Genomic DNA, 16,601 nt, shown 5'->3' on the forward strand with positions numbered 1-16,601 from the left:
AGAAGTGGGATTCGAACCCACGCCCTCATGCGAGGACCAGTATACACAGATTCACGTTGTGAACGAAAGAAACTACGCCACTTGAGTCTTGCGCCTTAGACCGCTCCGCCATCCTGGCGTGGTCACTTCTAATTTGGACGTTTTATAAATTACATCTCTTCCAGTTAATTTCATAAAACATATCGTGTCAGAAGTGGGATTCGAACCCACGCCCTCATACGAGGACCAGAATACACAGATTCACGTAGTGAACAAAGGAAACTGAGCCCCTTGAGTCTGGCGCCTTAGACCGCTCCGCCATCCTGACGTGGTCACTTCTAATTAGGACGTTTTATAAATTACATCTCTTCCAGTTAATTTCATAAAACATATCGTGTCAGAAGTGGGATTCGAACCCACGCCCTCATACGAGGACCAGAATACACAGATTCACGTCGTGAACGAAAGAAACTAAGCCCCTTGAGTTTAGCGCCTTAGACCGCTCGGCCACCCTGACTTGGATTCATTCAATTGGGATGTTTTATTAATTACATCTCTTCCTGTTAATTTCATAAAACATATCGTGTCAGAAGTGGGATTCGAACCCACGCCCTCTTACGAGGACCAGAATACACAGATTCACGTTGTGAACGAAGGAAACTGAGCCCCTTGAGTCTGGCGCCTTAGACCGCTCCGCCATCCTGACTTGGATTCATTCAATTGGGACGTTTTATGAATTACATCTCTTCCAGTTAATTTCATAAAACATATCGTGTCAGAAGTGGGATTCGAACCCACGCCCTCGTACGAGGACCAGTATACACAGATTCACGTTGTGAACGAAAGAAACTACGCCACTTGAGTCTTGCGCCTTAGACCGCTCCGCCATCCTGGCGTGGTCAATTCTAATTTGGACGTTTTATAAATTACATCTCTTCCAGTTAATTTCATAAAACATATCGTGTCAGAAGTGGGATTCGAACCCACGCCCTCATACGAGGACCAGAATACACAGATTCACGTAGTGAACAAAGGAAACTGAGCCCCTTGAGTCTGGCGCCTTAGACCGCTCCGCCATCCTGACGTGGTCACTTCTAATTAGGACGTTTTATAAATTACATCTCTTCCAGTTAATTTCATAAAACATATCGTGTCAGAAGTGGGAATCGAACCCACGCCCTCATACGAGGACCAGAATACACAGATTCACGTCGTGAACGAAAGAAACTAAGCCCCTTGAGTTTAGCGCCTTAGACCGCTCGGCCACCCTGACTTGGATTCATTCAATTGGGATGTTTTATTAATTACATCTCTTCCTGTTAATTTCATAAAACATATCGTGTCAGAAGTGGGATTCGAACCCACGCCCTCTTACGAGGACCAGAATACACAGATTCACGTTGTGAACGAAGGAAACTGAGCCCCTTGAGTCTGGCGCCTTAGACCGCTCCGCCATCCTGACTTGGATTCATTCAATTGGGACGTTTTATGAATTACATCTCTTCCAGTTAATTTCATAAAACATATCGTGTCAGAAGTGGGATTCGAACCCACGCCCTCATACGAGGACCAGTATACACAGATTCACGTTGTGAACGAAAGAAACTACGCCTCTTGAGTCTTGCGCCTTAGACCGCTCCGCCATCCTGGCGTGGTCAATTCTAATTTGGACGTTTTATAAATTACATCTCTTCCAGTTAATTTCATAAAACATATCGTGTCAGAAGTGGGATTCGAACCCACGCCCTCATACGTGGACCAGAATACACAGATTCACGTTGTGAACAAAGGAAACTAAGCCCCTTGAGTCTGGCGCCTTAGACCGCTCCGCCATCCTGACGTGGTCACTTCTAATTTGGACGTTTTATAAATTACATCTCTTCCAGTTAATTTCATAAAACATATCGTGTCAGAAGTGGGATTCGAACCCACGCCCTCATACGAGGACCAGAATACACAGATTCACGTCGTGAACGAAAGAAACTAAGCCCCTTGAGTGTAGCGCCTTAGACCGCTCGGCCACCCTGACTTGGATTCATTCGATTGGGACGTTTTATAAATTACATCTCTTCCAGTTAATTTCATAAAACATATCGTGTCAGAAGTGGGATTCGAACCCACGCCCTCATACGAGGACCAGAATACACAGATTCACGTTGTGAACAAAGGAAACTGAGCCCCTTGAGTCTGGCGCCTTAGACCGCTCCGCCATCCTGACGTGGTCACTTCTAATTTGGACGTTTAATTAATTACATCTCTTCCAGTTAATTTCTTAAAACATATCGTGTCAGAAGTGGGATTCGAACCCACGCCCTCATACGAGGACCAGAATACACAGATTCACGTTGTGAACGAAGGAAACTGAGCCCCTTGAGTCTGGCGCCTTAGACCGCTCGGTCATCCTGACTTGGATTCGTTCAATTGGGACGTTTTATAAATTACATCTCTTCCAGTTAATTTCATAAAACATATCGTGTCAGAAGTGGGATTCGAACCCACGCCCTCATACGAGGACCAGAATACACAGATTCACGTTGTGAACGAAGGAAACTGAGCCCCTTGAGTCTGGCGCCTTAGACCGCTCCGCCATCCTGACTTGGATTCATTCAATTGGGACGTTTTATAAATTACATCTCTTCCACTTAATTTCATAAAACATATCGTGTCAGAAGTGGGATTCGAACCCACGCCCTCATACGAGGACCAGAAAACACAGATTCACGTTGTGAACGAAGGAAACTGAGCCCCTTGAGTCTGGCGCCTTAGACCGCTCGGCCATCCTGAGATGGATTCTATCAATTGGGGCGTTTTATAAATTACATCTCTTCCAGTTAATTTCATAAAACATATCGTGTCAGAAGTGGGATTCGAACCAACGCCCTCATACGAGGACCAGGAATACACAGATTCACGTTGTGAACGAAAGAAACTAAGCCCCTTGAGTCTGGCGCCTTAGACCGCTCGGTCATCCTGACATGGATTCTTTCAATTGGGATGTTTTATAAATTACATCTCTTCCAGTTAATTTCATAAAACATATCGTGTCAGAAGTGGGATTCGAACCCACGCCCTCATGCGAGGACCAGTATACACAGATTCACGTTGTGAACGAAAGAAACTACGCCACTTGAGTCTTGCGCCTTAGACCGCTCCGCCATCCTGGCGTGGTCACTTCTAATTTGGACGTTTTATAAATTACATCTCTTCCAGTTAATTTCATAAAACATATCGTGTCAGAAGTGGGATTCGAACCCACGCCCTCATACGAGGACCAGAATACACAGATTCACGTAGTGAACAAAGGAAACTGAGCCCCTTGAGTCTGGCGCCTTAGACCGCTCCGCCATCCTGACGTGGTCACTTCTAATTAGGACGTTTTATAAATTACATCTCTTCCAGTTAATTTCATAAAACATATCGTGTCAGAAGTGGGATTCGAACCCACGCCCTCATACGAGGACCAGAATACACAGATTCACGTAGTGAACAAAGGAAACTGAGCCCCTTGAGTCTGGCGCCTTAGACCGCTCGGCCACCCTGACTTGGATTCATTCAATTGGGATGTTTTATTAATTACATCTCTTCCTGTTAATTTCATAAAACATATCGTGTCAGAAGTGGGATTCGAACCCACGCCCTCTTACGAGGACCAGAATACACAGATTCACGTTGTGAACGAAGGAAACTGAGCCCCTTGAGTCTGGCGCCTTAGACCGCTCCGCCATCCTGACTTGGATTCATTCAATTGGGACGTTTTATGAATTACATCTCTTCCAGTTAATTTCATAAAACATATCGTGTCAGAAGTGGGATTCGAACCCACGCCCTCGTACGAGGACCAGTATACACAGATTCACGTTGTGAACGAAAGAAACTACGCCACTTGAGTCTTGCGCCTTAGACCGCTCCGCCATCCTGGCGTGGTCAATTCTAATTTGGACGTTTTATAAATTACATCTCTTCCAGTTAATTTCATAAAACATATCGTGTCAGAAGTGGGATTCGAACCCACGCCCTCATACGAGGACCAGAATACACAGATTCACGTAGTGAACAAAGGAAACTGAGCCCCTTGAGTCTGGCGCCTTAGACCGCTCCGCCATCCTGACGTGGTCACTTCTAATTAGGACGTTTTATAAATTACATCTCTTCCAGTTAATTTCATAAAACATATCGTGTCAGAAGTGGGAATCGAACCCACGCCCTCATACGAGGACCAGAATACACAGATTCACGTCGTGAACGAAAGAAACTAAGCCCCTTGAGTTTAGCGCCTTAGACCGCTCGGCCACCCTGACTTGGATTCATTCAATTGGGATGTTTTATTAATTACATCTCTTCCTGTTAATTTCATAAAACATATCGTGTCAGAAGTGGGATTCGAACCCACGCCCTCTTACGAGGACCAGAATACACAGATTCACGTTGTGAACGAAGGAAACTGAGCCCCTTGAGTCTGGCGCCTTAGACCGCTCCGCCATCCTGACTTGGATTCATTCAATTGGGACGTTTTATGAATTACATCTCTTCCAGTTAATTTCATAAAACATATCGTGTCAGAAGTGGGATTCGAACCCACGCCCTCATACGAGGACCAGTATACACAGATTCACGTTGTGAACGAAAGAAACTACGCCTCTTGAGTCTTGCGCCTTAGACCGCTCCGCCATCCTGGCGTGGTCAATTCTAATTTGGACGTTTTATAAATTACATCTCTTCCAGTTAATTTCATAAAACATATCGTGTCAGAAGTGGGATTCGAACCCACGCCCTCATACGAGGACCAGAATACACAGATTCACGTTGTGAACAAAGGAAACTAAGCCCCTTGAGTCTGGCGCCTTAGACCGCTCCGCCATCCTGACGTGGTCACTTCTAATTTGGACGTTTTATAAATTACATCTCTTCCAGTTAATTTCATAAAACATATCGTGTCAGAAGTGGGATTCGAACCCACGCCCTCATACGAGGACCAGAATACACAGATTCACGTCGTGAACGAAAGAAACTAAGCCCCTTGAGTGTAGCGCCTTAGACCGCTCGGCCACCCTGACTTGGATTAATTCAATTGGGATGTTTTATTAATTACATCTCTTCCAGTTAATTTCATAAAACATATCGTGTCAGAAGTGGGATTCGAACCCACGCCCTCATACGAGGACCAGTATACACAGATTCACGTTGTGAACGAAAGAAACTACGCCACTTGAGTCTTGCGCCTTAGACCGCTCCGCCATCCTGGCGTGGTCAATTCTAATTTGGACGTTTTATAAATTACATCTCTTCCAGTTAATTTCATAAAACATATCGTGTCAGAAGTGGGATTCGAACCCACGCCCTCATACGAGGACCAGAATACACAGATTCACGTAGTGAACAAAGGAAACTGAGCCCCTTGAGTCTGGCGCCTTAGACCGCTCCGCCATCCTGACGTGGTCACTTCTAATTTGGACGTTTTATAAATTACATCTCTTCCAGTTAATTTCATAAAACATATCGTGTCAGAAGTGGGATTCGAACCCACGCCCTCATACGAGGACCAGAATACACAGATTCACGTCGTGAACGAAAGAAACTAAGCCCCTTGAGTGTAGCGCCTTAGACCGCTCGGCCACCCTGACTTGGATTCATTCAATTGGGATGTTTTATTAATTACATCTCTTCCTGTTAATTTCATAAAACATATCGTGTCAGAAGTGGGATTCGAACCCACGCCCTCTTACGAGGACCAGAATACACAGATTCACGTTGTGAACGAAGGAAACTGAGCCCATTGAGTCTGGCGCCTTAGACCGCTCCGCCATCCTGACTTGGATTCATTCAATTGGGACGTTTTATGAATTACATCTCTTCCAGTTAATTTCATAAAACATATCGTGTCAGAAGTGGTATTCGAACCCACGCCCTCATACGAGGACCAGAATACACTGATTCACGTTGAGAACGAAAGAAACTAGGTCCCTTGAGTCTGGCGCCTTAGACCGCTCCGCCATCCTGGCGTGGTCACTTCTAATTTGGACGTTTTATAAATTACATCTCTTCCAGTTAATTTCATAAAACATATCGTGTCAGAAATGGGATTCGAACCCACGCCCTCATACGAGGACCAGAATACACAGATTCACGTTGTGAACGAAGGAAACTGAGCCCCTTGAGTCTGGCGCCTTAGACCGCTCCGCCATCCTGACTTGGATTCATTCAATTGGGACGTTTTATGAATTACATCTCTTCCAGTTAATTTCATAAAACATATCGTGTCAGAAGTGGTATTCGAACCCACGCCCTCATATGAGGACCAGAATACACTGATTCACGTTGAGAACGAAAGAAACTAGGTCCCTTGAGTCTGGCGCCTTAGACCGCTCCGCCATCCTGGCGTGGTCACTTCTAATTTGGACGTTTTATAAATTACATCTCTTCCAGTTAATTTCATAAAACATATCGTGTCAGAAATGGGATTCGAACCAACGCCCTCATACGAGGACCAGAATACACAGATTCACGTCGTGAACGAAAGACACTAAGCCCCTTGAGTGTAGCGCCTTAGACCGCTAGGCCATCCTGACGTTGATTCATTTCCTTTGGACGTTTTATAAATTACATCTTTTCCAGTTAAATTTATAAAACATATCGTGTCAGAATTGGGATTTGAATCCAGGCCCTCATTCGAGGACCAGAACACACAGATCCACATCGGGAAGGAATGAAGCTAAGCCTTTCGAGTCTGGCGCATTAGACCACTCGGCCATCCTGACATGGTTTTATCTAGTTATTACGTTTTCACTTACATCTCTTCCAGTTATTTTCTTAAAACATATCGTATCAGAAGTGGCATTCGAACCCACGCCCTCATACAAGGACCAGAATACACAGATTCACGTCGTGAACGAAAGAAACTAAGCCCCTTGAGTCTAGCGCCTTAGACCGCTCGGCCATCCTGACGTGGTCTCTTGTAATTTGGACGTTTAATTAATTACATCTCTTCCAGTTAATTTCTTAAAACATATCGTGTCAGAAGTGGGAATCGAACCCACGCCCTCATACGAGGACCAGAATACACAGATTCACGTTGTGAACGAAGGAAACTGAGCCCCTTGAGTCTGGCGCCTTAGACCGCTCCGCCATCCTTACTTGGATTCATTCAATTGGGACGTTTTATGAATTACATCTCTTCCAGTTAATTTCATAAAACATATCGTGTCAGAAGTGGGATTCGAACCCACGCCCTCATACGAGGACCAGAATACACAGATTCACGTTGTGAACGAAGGAAACTGAGCCCCTTGAGTCTGGCGCCTTAGACCGCTCCGCCATCCTTACTTGGATTCATTCAATTGGGACGTTTAATTAATTACATCTCTTCCAGTTAATTTCTTAAAACATATCGTGTCAGAAGTGGGATTCGAACCCACGCCCTCATACGAGGACCAGAATACACAGATTCACGTTGTGAACAAATGAAACTGAGCCCCTTGAGTCTGGCGCCTTAGACCGCTCCGCCATCCTGACGTGGTCACTTCTAATTTGGACGTTTTATAAATTACATCTCTTCCAGTTAATTTCATAAAACATATCGTGTCAGAAGTGGGATTCGAACCCACGCCCTCATACGAGGACCATAATACACAGATTCACGTCGTGAACGAAAGAAACTAAGCCCCTTGAGTGTAGCGCCTTAGACCGCTCGGCCACCCTGACTTGGATTCATTCAATTGGGATGTTTTATTAATTACATCTCTTCCAGTTAATTTCATAAAACATATCGTGTCAGAAGTGGGATTCGAACCCACGCCCTCTTACGAGGACCAGAATACACAGATTCACGTTGTGAACGAATGAAACTAAGCCCCTTGAGTGTAGCGCCTTAGACCGCTCCGCCATCCTGACTTGGATTCATTCAATTGGGACGTTTTATGAATTATATCTCTTCCAGTTAATTTCATAAAACATATCGTGTCAGAAGTGGGATTCGAACCCACGCCCTCATACGAGGACTAAGAATACACAGATTCACGTTGTGAACAAAGGAAACTGAGCCCCTTGAGTCTGGCGCCTTAGACCGCTCCGCCATCCTGACGTGGTCACTTCTAATTTGGACGTTTAATAAATTACATCTCTTCCAGTTAATTTCATAAAACATATCGTGTCAGAAGTGGGATTCGAACCCACGCCCTCATACGAGGACCAGAATACACAGATTCACGTCGTGAACGAAAGAAACTAAGCCCCTTGAGTGTAGCGCCTTAGACCGCTCGGCCACCCTGACTTGGATTCATTCAATTGGGATGTTTTATAAATTACATCTCTTCCTGTTAATTTCATAAAACATATCGTGTCAGAAGTGGGATTCGAACCCACGCCCTCTTACGAGGACCAGAATACACAGATTCACGTTGTGAACGAAGGAAACTGAGCCCCTTGAGTCTGGCGCCTTAGACCGCTCCGCCATCCTGACTTGGATTCATTCAATTGGGACGTTTTATGAATTACATCTCTTCCAGTTAATTTCATAAAACATATCGTGTCAGAAGTGGGATTCGAACCCACGCCCTCATACGAGGACCAGTATACACAGATTCACGTTGTGAACGAAAGAAACTACGCCACTTGAGTCTTGCGCCTTAGACCGCTCCGCCATCCTGGCGTGGTCAATTCTAATTTGGACGTTTTATAAATTACATCTCTTCCAGTTAATTTCATAAAACATATCGTGTCAGAAGTGGGATTCGAACCCACGCCCTCATACGAGGACCAGAATACACAGATTCACGTTGTGAACAAAGGAAACTGAGCCCCTTGAGTCTGGCGCCTTAGACCGCTCCGCCATCCTGACGTGGTCACTTCTAATTTGGACGTTTTATAAATTACATCTCTTCCAGTTAATTTCATAAAACATATCGTGTCAGAAGTGGGATTCGAACCCACGCCCTCATACGAGGACCATAATACACAGATTCACGTCGTGAACGAAAGAAACTAAGCCCCTTGAGTGTAGCGCCTTAGACCGCTCGGCCACCCTGACTTGGATTCATTCAATTGGGATGTTTTATTAATTACATCTCTTCCAGTTAATTTCATAAAACATATCGTGTCAGAAGTGGGATTCGAACCCACGCCCTCTTACGAGGACCAGAATACACAGATTCACGTTGTGAACGAAAGAAACTAAGCCCCTTGAGTGTAGCGCCTTAGACCGCTCCGCCATCCTGACTTGGATTCATTCAATTGGGACGTTTTATGAATTACATCTCTTCCAGTTAATTTCATAAAACATATCGTGTCAGAAGTGGTATTCGAACCCACGCCCTCATACGAGGACCAGAATACACTGACTCACGTTGAGAACGAAAGAAACTAGGTCCCTTGAGTCTGGCGCCTTAGACCGCTCCGCCATCCTGGCGTGGTCAATTCTAATTTGGACGTTTTATAAATTACATCTCTTCCAGTTAATTTCATAAAACATATCGTGTCAGAAGTGGGATTCGAACCCACGCCCTCATACGAGGACCAGAATACACAGATTCACGTTGTGAACAAAGGAAACTGAGCCCCTTGAGTCTGGCGCCTTAGACCGCTCCGCCATCCTGACGTGGTCACTTCTAATTTGGACGTTTTATAAATTACATCTCTTCCAGTTAATTTCATAAAACATATCGTGTCAGAAGTGGGATTCGAACCCACGCCCTCATACGAGGACCAGAATACACAGATTCACGTCGTGAACGAAAGAAACTAAGCCCCTTGAGTGTAGCGCCTTAGACCGCTCGGCCACCCTGACTTGGATTCATTCAATTGGGATGTTTTATTAATTACACCTCTTCCTGTTAATTTCATAAAACATATCGTGTCAGAAGTGGGATTCGAACCCACGCCCTCTTACGAGGACCAGAATACACAGATTCACGTTGTGAACGAAGGAAACTGAGCCCCTTGAGTCTGGCGTCTTAGACCGCTCCGCCATCCTGACTTGGATTCATTCAATTGGGACGTTTTATGAATTACATCTCTTCCAGTTAATTTCATAAAACATATCGTGTCAGAAGTGGGATTCGAACCCACGCCCTCATACGAGGACCAGTATACACAGATTCACGTTGTGAACGAAAGAAACTACGCCACTTGAGTCTTGCGCCTTAGACCGCTCCGCCATCCTGGCGTGGTCAATTCTAATTTGGACGTTTTATAAATTACATCTCTTCCAGTTAATTTCATAAAACATATCGTGTCAGAAGTGGGATTCGAACCCACGCCCTCATACGAGGACCAGAATACACAGATTCACGTTGTGAACAAAGGAAACTGAGCCCCTTGAGTCTGGCGCCTTAGACCGCTCCGCCATCCTGACGTGGTCACTTCTAATTTGGACGTTTTTTAATTACATCTCTTCCAGTTAATTTCATAAAACATATCGTGTCAGAAGTGGGATTCGAACCCACGCCCTCATACGAGGACCAGAATACACAGATTCACGTCGTGAACGAAAGAAACTAATCCCCTTGAGTGTAGCGCCTTAGACCGCTCGGCCACCCTGACTTGGATTCATTCAATTGGGATGTTTTATTAATTACATCTCTTCCTGTTAATTTCATAAAACATATCGTGTCAGAAGTGGGATTCGAACCCACGCCCTCTTACGAGGACCAGAATACACAGATTCACGTTGAGAACGAAAGAAACTAGGTCCCTTGAGTCTGGCGCCTTAGACCGCTCCGCCATCCTGACTTGGATTCATTCAATTGGGACGTTTTATGAATTACATCTCTTCCAGTTAATTTCATAAAACATATCGTGTCAGAAGTGGTATTCGAACCCACGCCCTCATACGAGGACCAGAATACACTGATTCACGTTGAGAACGAGAGAAACTAGGTCCCTTGAGTCTGGCGCCTTAGACCGCTCCGCCATCCTGGCGTGGTCACTTCTAATTTGGACGTTTTATAAATTACATCTCTTCCAGTTAATTTCATAAAACATATCGTGTCAGAAATGGGATTCGAACCAACGCCCTCATACGAGGACCAGAATACACAGATTCACGTCGTGAACGAAAGAAACTAAGCCCCTTGAGTCTAGCGCCTTAGACCGCTCGGCCATCCTGACGTGGTCTCTTGTAATTTGGACGTTTAATTAATTACATCTCTTCCAGTTAATTTCTTAAAACATATCGTGTCAGAAGTGGGATTCGAACCCACGCCCTCATACGAGGACCAGAATACACAGATTCACGTTGTGAACGAAGGAAACTGAGCCCCTTGAGTCTGGCGCCTTAGACCGCTCAGCCATCCTGACTTGGATTCATTCAATTGGGACGTTTTATGAATTACATCTCTTCCAGTTAATTTCATAAAACATATCGTGTCAGAAGTGGTATTCGAACCCACGCCCTCATACGAGGACCAGAATACACTGACTCACGTTGAGAACGAAAGAAACTAGGTCCCTTGAGTCTGGCGCCTTAGACCGCTCCGCCATCCTGGCGTGGTCAATTCTAATTTGGACGTTTTATAAATTACATCTCTTCCAGTTAATTTCATAAAACATATCGTGTCAGAAGTGGGATTCGAACCCACGCCCTCATACGAGGACCAGAATACACAGATTCACGTTGTGAACAAAGGAAACTGAGCCCCTTGAGTCTGGCGCCTTAGACCGCTCCGCCATCCTGACGTGGTCACTTCTAATTTGGACGTTTTATAAATTACATCTCTTCCAGTTAATTTCATAAAACATATCGTGTCAGAAGTGGGATTCGAACCCACGCCCTCATACGAGGACCAGAATACACAGATTCACGTCGTGAACGAAAGAAACTAAGCCCCTTGAGTGTAGCGCCTTAGACCGCTCGGCCACCCTGACTTGGATTCATTCAATTGGGATGTTTTATTAATTACATCTCTTCCAGTTAATTTCATAAAACATATCGTGTCAGAAGTGGGATTCGAACCCACGCCCTCTTACGAGGACCAGAATACACAGATTCACGTTGTGAACGAAAGAAACTAAGCCCCTTGAGTGTAGCGCCTTAGACCGCTCCGCCATCCTGACTTGGATTCATTCAATTGGGACGTTTTATGAATTACATCTCTTCCAGTTAATTTCATAAAACATATCGTGTCAGAAGTGGTATTCGAACCCACGCCCTCATACGAGGACCAGAATACACTGACTCACGTTGAGAACGAAAGAAACTAGGTCCCTTGAAGTCTGGCGCCTTAGACCGCTCCGCCATCCTGGCGTGGTCAATTCTAATTTGGACGTTTTATAAATTACATCTCTTCCAGTTAATTTCATAAAACATATCGTGTCAGAAGTGGGATTCGAACCCACGCCCTCATACGAGGACCAGAATACACAGATTCACGTTGTGAACAAAGGAAACTGAGCCCCTTGAGTCTGGCGCCTTAGACCGCTCCGCCATCCTGACGTGGTCACTTCTAATTTGGACGTTTTATAAATTACATCTCTTCCAGTTAATTTCATAAAACATATCGTGTCAGAAGTGGGATTCGAACCCACGCCCTCATACGAGGACCAGAATACACAGATTCACGTCGTGAACGAAAGAAACTAAGCCCCTTGAGTGTAGCGCCTTAGACCGCTCGGCCACCCTGACTTGGATTCATTCAATTGGGATGTTTTATTAATTACATCTCTTCCAGTTAATTTCATAAAACATATCGTGTCAGAAGTGGGATTCGAACCCACGCCCTCTTACGAGGACCAGAATACACAGATTCACGTTGTGAACGAAAGAAACTAAGCCCCTTGAGTGTAGCGCCTTAGACCGCTCCGCCATCCTGACTTGGATTCATTCAATTGGGACGTTTTATGAATTACATCTCTTCCAGTTAATTTCATAAAACATATCGTGTCAGAAGTGGTATTCGAACCCACGCCCTCATACGAGGACCAGAATACACTGACTCACGTTGAGAACGAAAGAAACTAGGTCCCTTGAAGTCTGGCGCCTTAGACCGCTCCGCCATCCTGGCGTGGTCAATTCTAATTTGGACGTTTTATAAATTACATCTCTTCCAGTTAATTTCATAAAACATATCGTGTCAGAAGTGGGATTCGAACCCACGCCCTCATACGAGGACCAGAATACACAGATTCACGTTGTGAACAAAGGAAACTGAGCCCCTTGAGTCTGGCGCCTTAGACCGCTCCGCCATCCTGACGTGGTCACTTCTAATTTGGACGTTTTATAAATTACATCTCTTCCAGTTAATTTCATAAAACATATCGTGTCAGAAGTGGGATTCGAACCCACGCCCTCATACGAGGACCAGAATACACAGATTCACGTCGTGAACGAAAGAAACTAAGCCCCTTGAGTGTAGCGCCTTAGACCGCTCGGCCACCCTGACTTGGATTCATTCAATTGGGATGTTTTATTAATTACACCTCTTCCTGTTAATTTCATAAAACATATCGTGTCAGAAGTGGGATTCGAACCCACGCCCTCTTACGAGGACCAGAATACACAGATTCACGTTGTGAACGAAGGAAACTGAGCCCCTTGAGTCTGGCGTCTTAGACCGCTCCGCCATCCTGACTTGGATTCATTCAATTGGGACGTTTTATGAATTACATCTCTTCCAGTTAATTTCATAAAACATATCGTGTCAGAAGTGGTATTCGAACCCACGCCCTCATACGAGGACCAGAATACACTGATTCACGTTGAGAACGAAAGAAACTAGGTCCCTTGAGTCTGGCGCCTTAGACCGCTCCGCCATCCTGGCGTGGTCACTTCTAATTTGGACGTTTTATAAATTACATCTCTTCCAGTTAATTTCATAAAACATATCGTGTCAGAAATGGGATTCGAACCAACGCCCTCATACGAGGACCAGAATACACAGATTCACGTCGTGAACGAAAGAAACTAAGCCCCTTGAGTCTAGCGCCTTAGACCGCTCGGCCATCCTGACGTGGTCTCTTGTAATTTGGACGTTTAATTAATTACATCTCTTCCAGTTAATTTCTTAAAACATATCGTGTCAGAAGTGGGATTCGAACCCACGCCCTCATACGAGGACCAGAATACACAGATTCACGTTGTGAACGAAGGAAACTGAGCCCCTTGAGTCTGGCGCCTTAGACCGCTCAGCCATCCTGACTTGGATTCATTCAATTGGGACGTTTTATGAATTACATCTCTTCCAGTTAATTTCATAAAACATATCGTGTCAGAAGTGGGATTCGAACCCACGCCCTCATACGAGGACCAGAATACACTGACTCACGTTGAGAACGAAAGAAACTAGGTCCCTTGAGTCTGGCGCCTTAGACCGCTCCGCCATCCTGACGTGGTCACTTCTAATTTGGACGTTTTATAAATTACATCTCTTCCAGTTAATTTCATAAAACATATCGTGTCAGAAGTGGGATTCGAACCCACGCCCTCATACGAGGACCAGAATACACAGATTCACGTCGTGAACGAAAGAAACTAAGCCCCATGAGTGTAGCGCCTTAGACCGCTCGGCCACCCTGACTTGGATTCATTCAATTGGGATGTTTTATTAATTACATCTCTTCCTGTTAATTTCATAAAACATATCGTGTCAGAAGTGGGATTCGAACCCACGCCCTCATACGAGGACCAGAATACACAGATTCACGTTGTGAACAAAGGAAACTAAGCCCCTTGAGTGTAGCGCCTTAGACCGCTAGGCCATCCTGACGTTGATTCATTTCCTTTGGACGTTTTATAAATTACATCTTTTCCAGTTAAATTTATAAAACATATCGTGTCAGAATTGGGATTTGAATCCACGCCCTCATTCGAGGACCAGAACACACAGATCCACATCGGGAAGGAATGAAGCTAAGCCTTTCGAGTCTGGCGCATTAGACCATTCGGCCATCCTGACATGGTTTTATCTAGTTATTACGTTTTCACTTACATCTCTTCCAGTTATTTTCTTAAAACATATCGTATCAGAAGTGGCATTCGAACCCACGCCCTCATACGAGGACCAGAATACACAGATTCACGTCGTGAACGAAAGAAACTAAGCCCCTTCAGTGTAGCGCCTTAGACCGCTCGGCCACCCTGACTTGGATTCATTCAATTGGGATGTTTTATTAATTACATCTCTTCCTGTTAATTTCATAGAACATATCGTGTCAGAAGTGGGATTCGAACCCACGCCCTCTTACGAGGACCAGAATACACAGATTCACGTTGTGAACGAAGGAAACTGAGCCCCTTGAGTCTGGCGCCTTAGACCGCTCCGCCATCCTGGCTTGGATTCATTCAATTGGGACGTTTTATGAATTACATCTCTTCCAGTTAATTTCATAAAACATATCGTGTCAGAAGTGGGATTCGAACCCACGCCCTCATACGAGGACCAGAATACACAGATTCACGTTGTGAACAAAGGAAACTGAGCCCCTTGAGTCTGGCGCCTTAGACCGCTCCGCCATCCTGACTTGGATTCATTCAATTGGGACGTTTTATGAATTACATCTCTTCCAGTTAATTTCATAAAACATATCGTGTCAGAAGTGGGATTCGAACCCACGCCCTCTTACGAGGACCAGAATACACAGATTCACGTTGAGAACGAAAGAAACTAGGTCCCTTGAGTCTGGCGCCTTAGACCGCTCCGCCATCCTGACTTGGATTCATTCAATTGGGACGTTTTATGAATTACATCTCTTCCAGTTAATTTCATAAAACATATCGTGTCAGAAGTGGTATTCGAACCCACGCCCTCATACGAGGACCAGAATACACTGATTCACGTTGAGAACGAGAGAAACTAGGTCCCTTGAGTCTGGCGCCTTAGACCGCTCCGCCATCCTGGCGTGGTCACTTCTAATTTGGACGTTTTATAAATTACATCTCTTCCAGTTAATTTCATAAAACATATCGTGTCAGAAATGGGATTCGAACCAACGCCCTCATACGAGGACCAGAATACACAGATTCACGTCGTGAACGAAAGAAACTAAGCCCCTTGAGTCTAGCGCCTTAGACCGCTCCGCCATCCTGACGTGGTCACTTCTAATTTGGACGTTTTATAAATTACATCTCTTCCAGTTAATTTCATAAAACATATCGTGTCAGAAGTGGGATTCGAACCCACGCCCTCATACGAGGACCAGAATACACAGATTCACGTCGTGAACGAAAGAAACTAAGCCCCTTGAGTGTAGCGCCTTAGACCGCTCGGCCACCCTGACTTGGATTCATTCAATTGGGATGTTTTATTAATTACACCTCTTCCTGTTAATTTCATAAAACATATCGTGTCAGAAGTGGGATTCGAACCCACGCCCTCTTACGAGGACCAGAATACACAGATTCACGTTGTGAACGAAGGAAACTGAGCCCCTTGAGTCTGGCGTCTTAGACCGCTCCGCCATCCTGACTTGGATTCATTCAATTGGGACGTTTTATGAATTACATCTCTTCCAGTTAATTTCATAAAACATATCGTGTCAGAAGTGGTATTCGAACCCACGCCCTCATACGAGGACCAGAATACACTGATTCACGTTGAGAACGAAAGAAACTAGGTCCCTTGAGTCTGGCGCCTTAGACCGCTCCGCCATCCTGGCGTGGTCACTTCTAATTTGGACGTTTTATAAATTACATCTCT

General features: G+C 44.9%; 3 non-coding genes across 3 annotated transcripts; all 3 read right to left on the reverse strand.

Moving 5' to 3' along the window:
* Window positions 1-3,399: 3,399 nt before the first annotated feature.
* TRNAL-CAA (transfer RNA leucine (anticodon CAA)) lies at window positions 3,400-3,521 on the reverse strand. Its single transcript has 2 exons — window positions 3,484-3,521; window positions 3,400-3,445 (listed from the first exon to the last, which is right to left on the reverse strand). It is a non-coding gene; the product is annotated as a tRNA-Leu (tRNA).
* A 7,625-nt stretch (window positions 3,522-11,146) lies between these two features.
* On the reverse strand, window positions 11,147-11,268 carry TRNAL-CAA (transfer RNA leucine (anticodon CAA)). Its single transcript has 2 exons — window positions 11,231-11,268; window positions 11,147-11,192 (listed from the first exon to the last, which is right to left on the reverse strand). It is a non-coding gene; the product is annotated as a tRNA-Leu (tRNA).
* Window positions 11,269-13,983: 2,715 nt separating this feature from the next.
* Window positions 13,984-14,105, reverse strand: TRNAL-CAA (transfer RNA leucine (anticodon CAA)). The gene is made up of 2 exons: window positions 14,068-14,105; window positions 13,984-14,029 (listed from the first exon to the last, which is right to left on the reverse strand). It is a non-coding gene; the product is annotated as a tRNA-Leu (tRNA).
* Between the last annotated feature and the right edge of the window lie 2,496 nt (window positions 14,106-16,601).

This window comes from Phalangium opilio, unplaced genomic scaffold (genome assembly GCF_054372755.1).
Source record: "Phalangium opilio isolate 3A_F unplaced genomic scaffold, DU_Popi_V2 ptg000061l_1, whole genome shotgun sequence".
Classification (NCBI taxonomy): Eukaryota; Metazoa; Arthropoda; class Arachnida; order Opiliones; family Phalangiidae; genus Phalangium; species Phalangium opilio.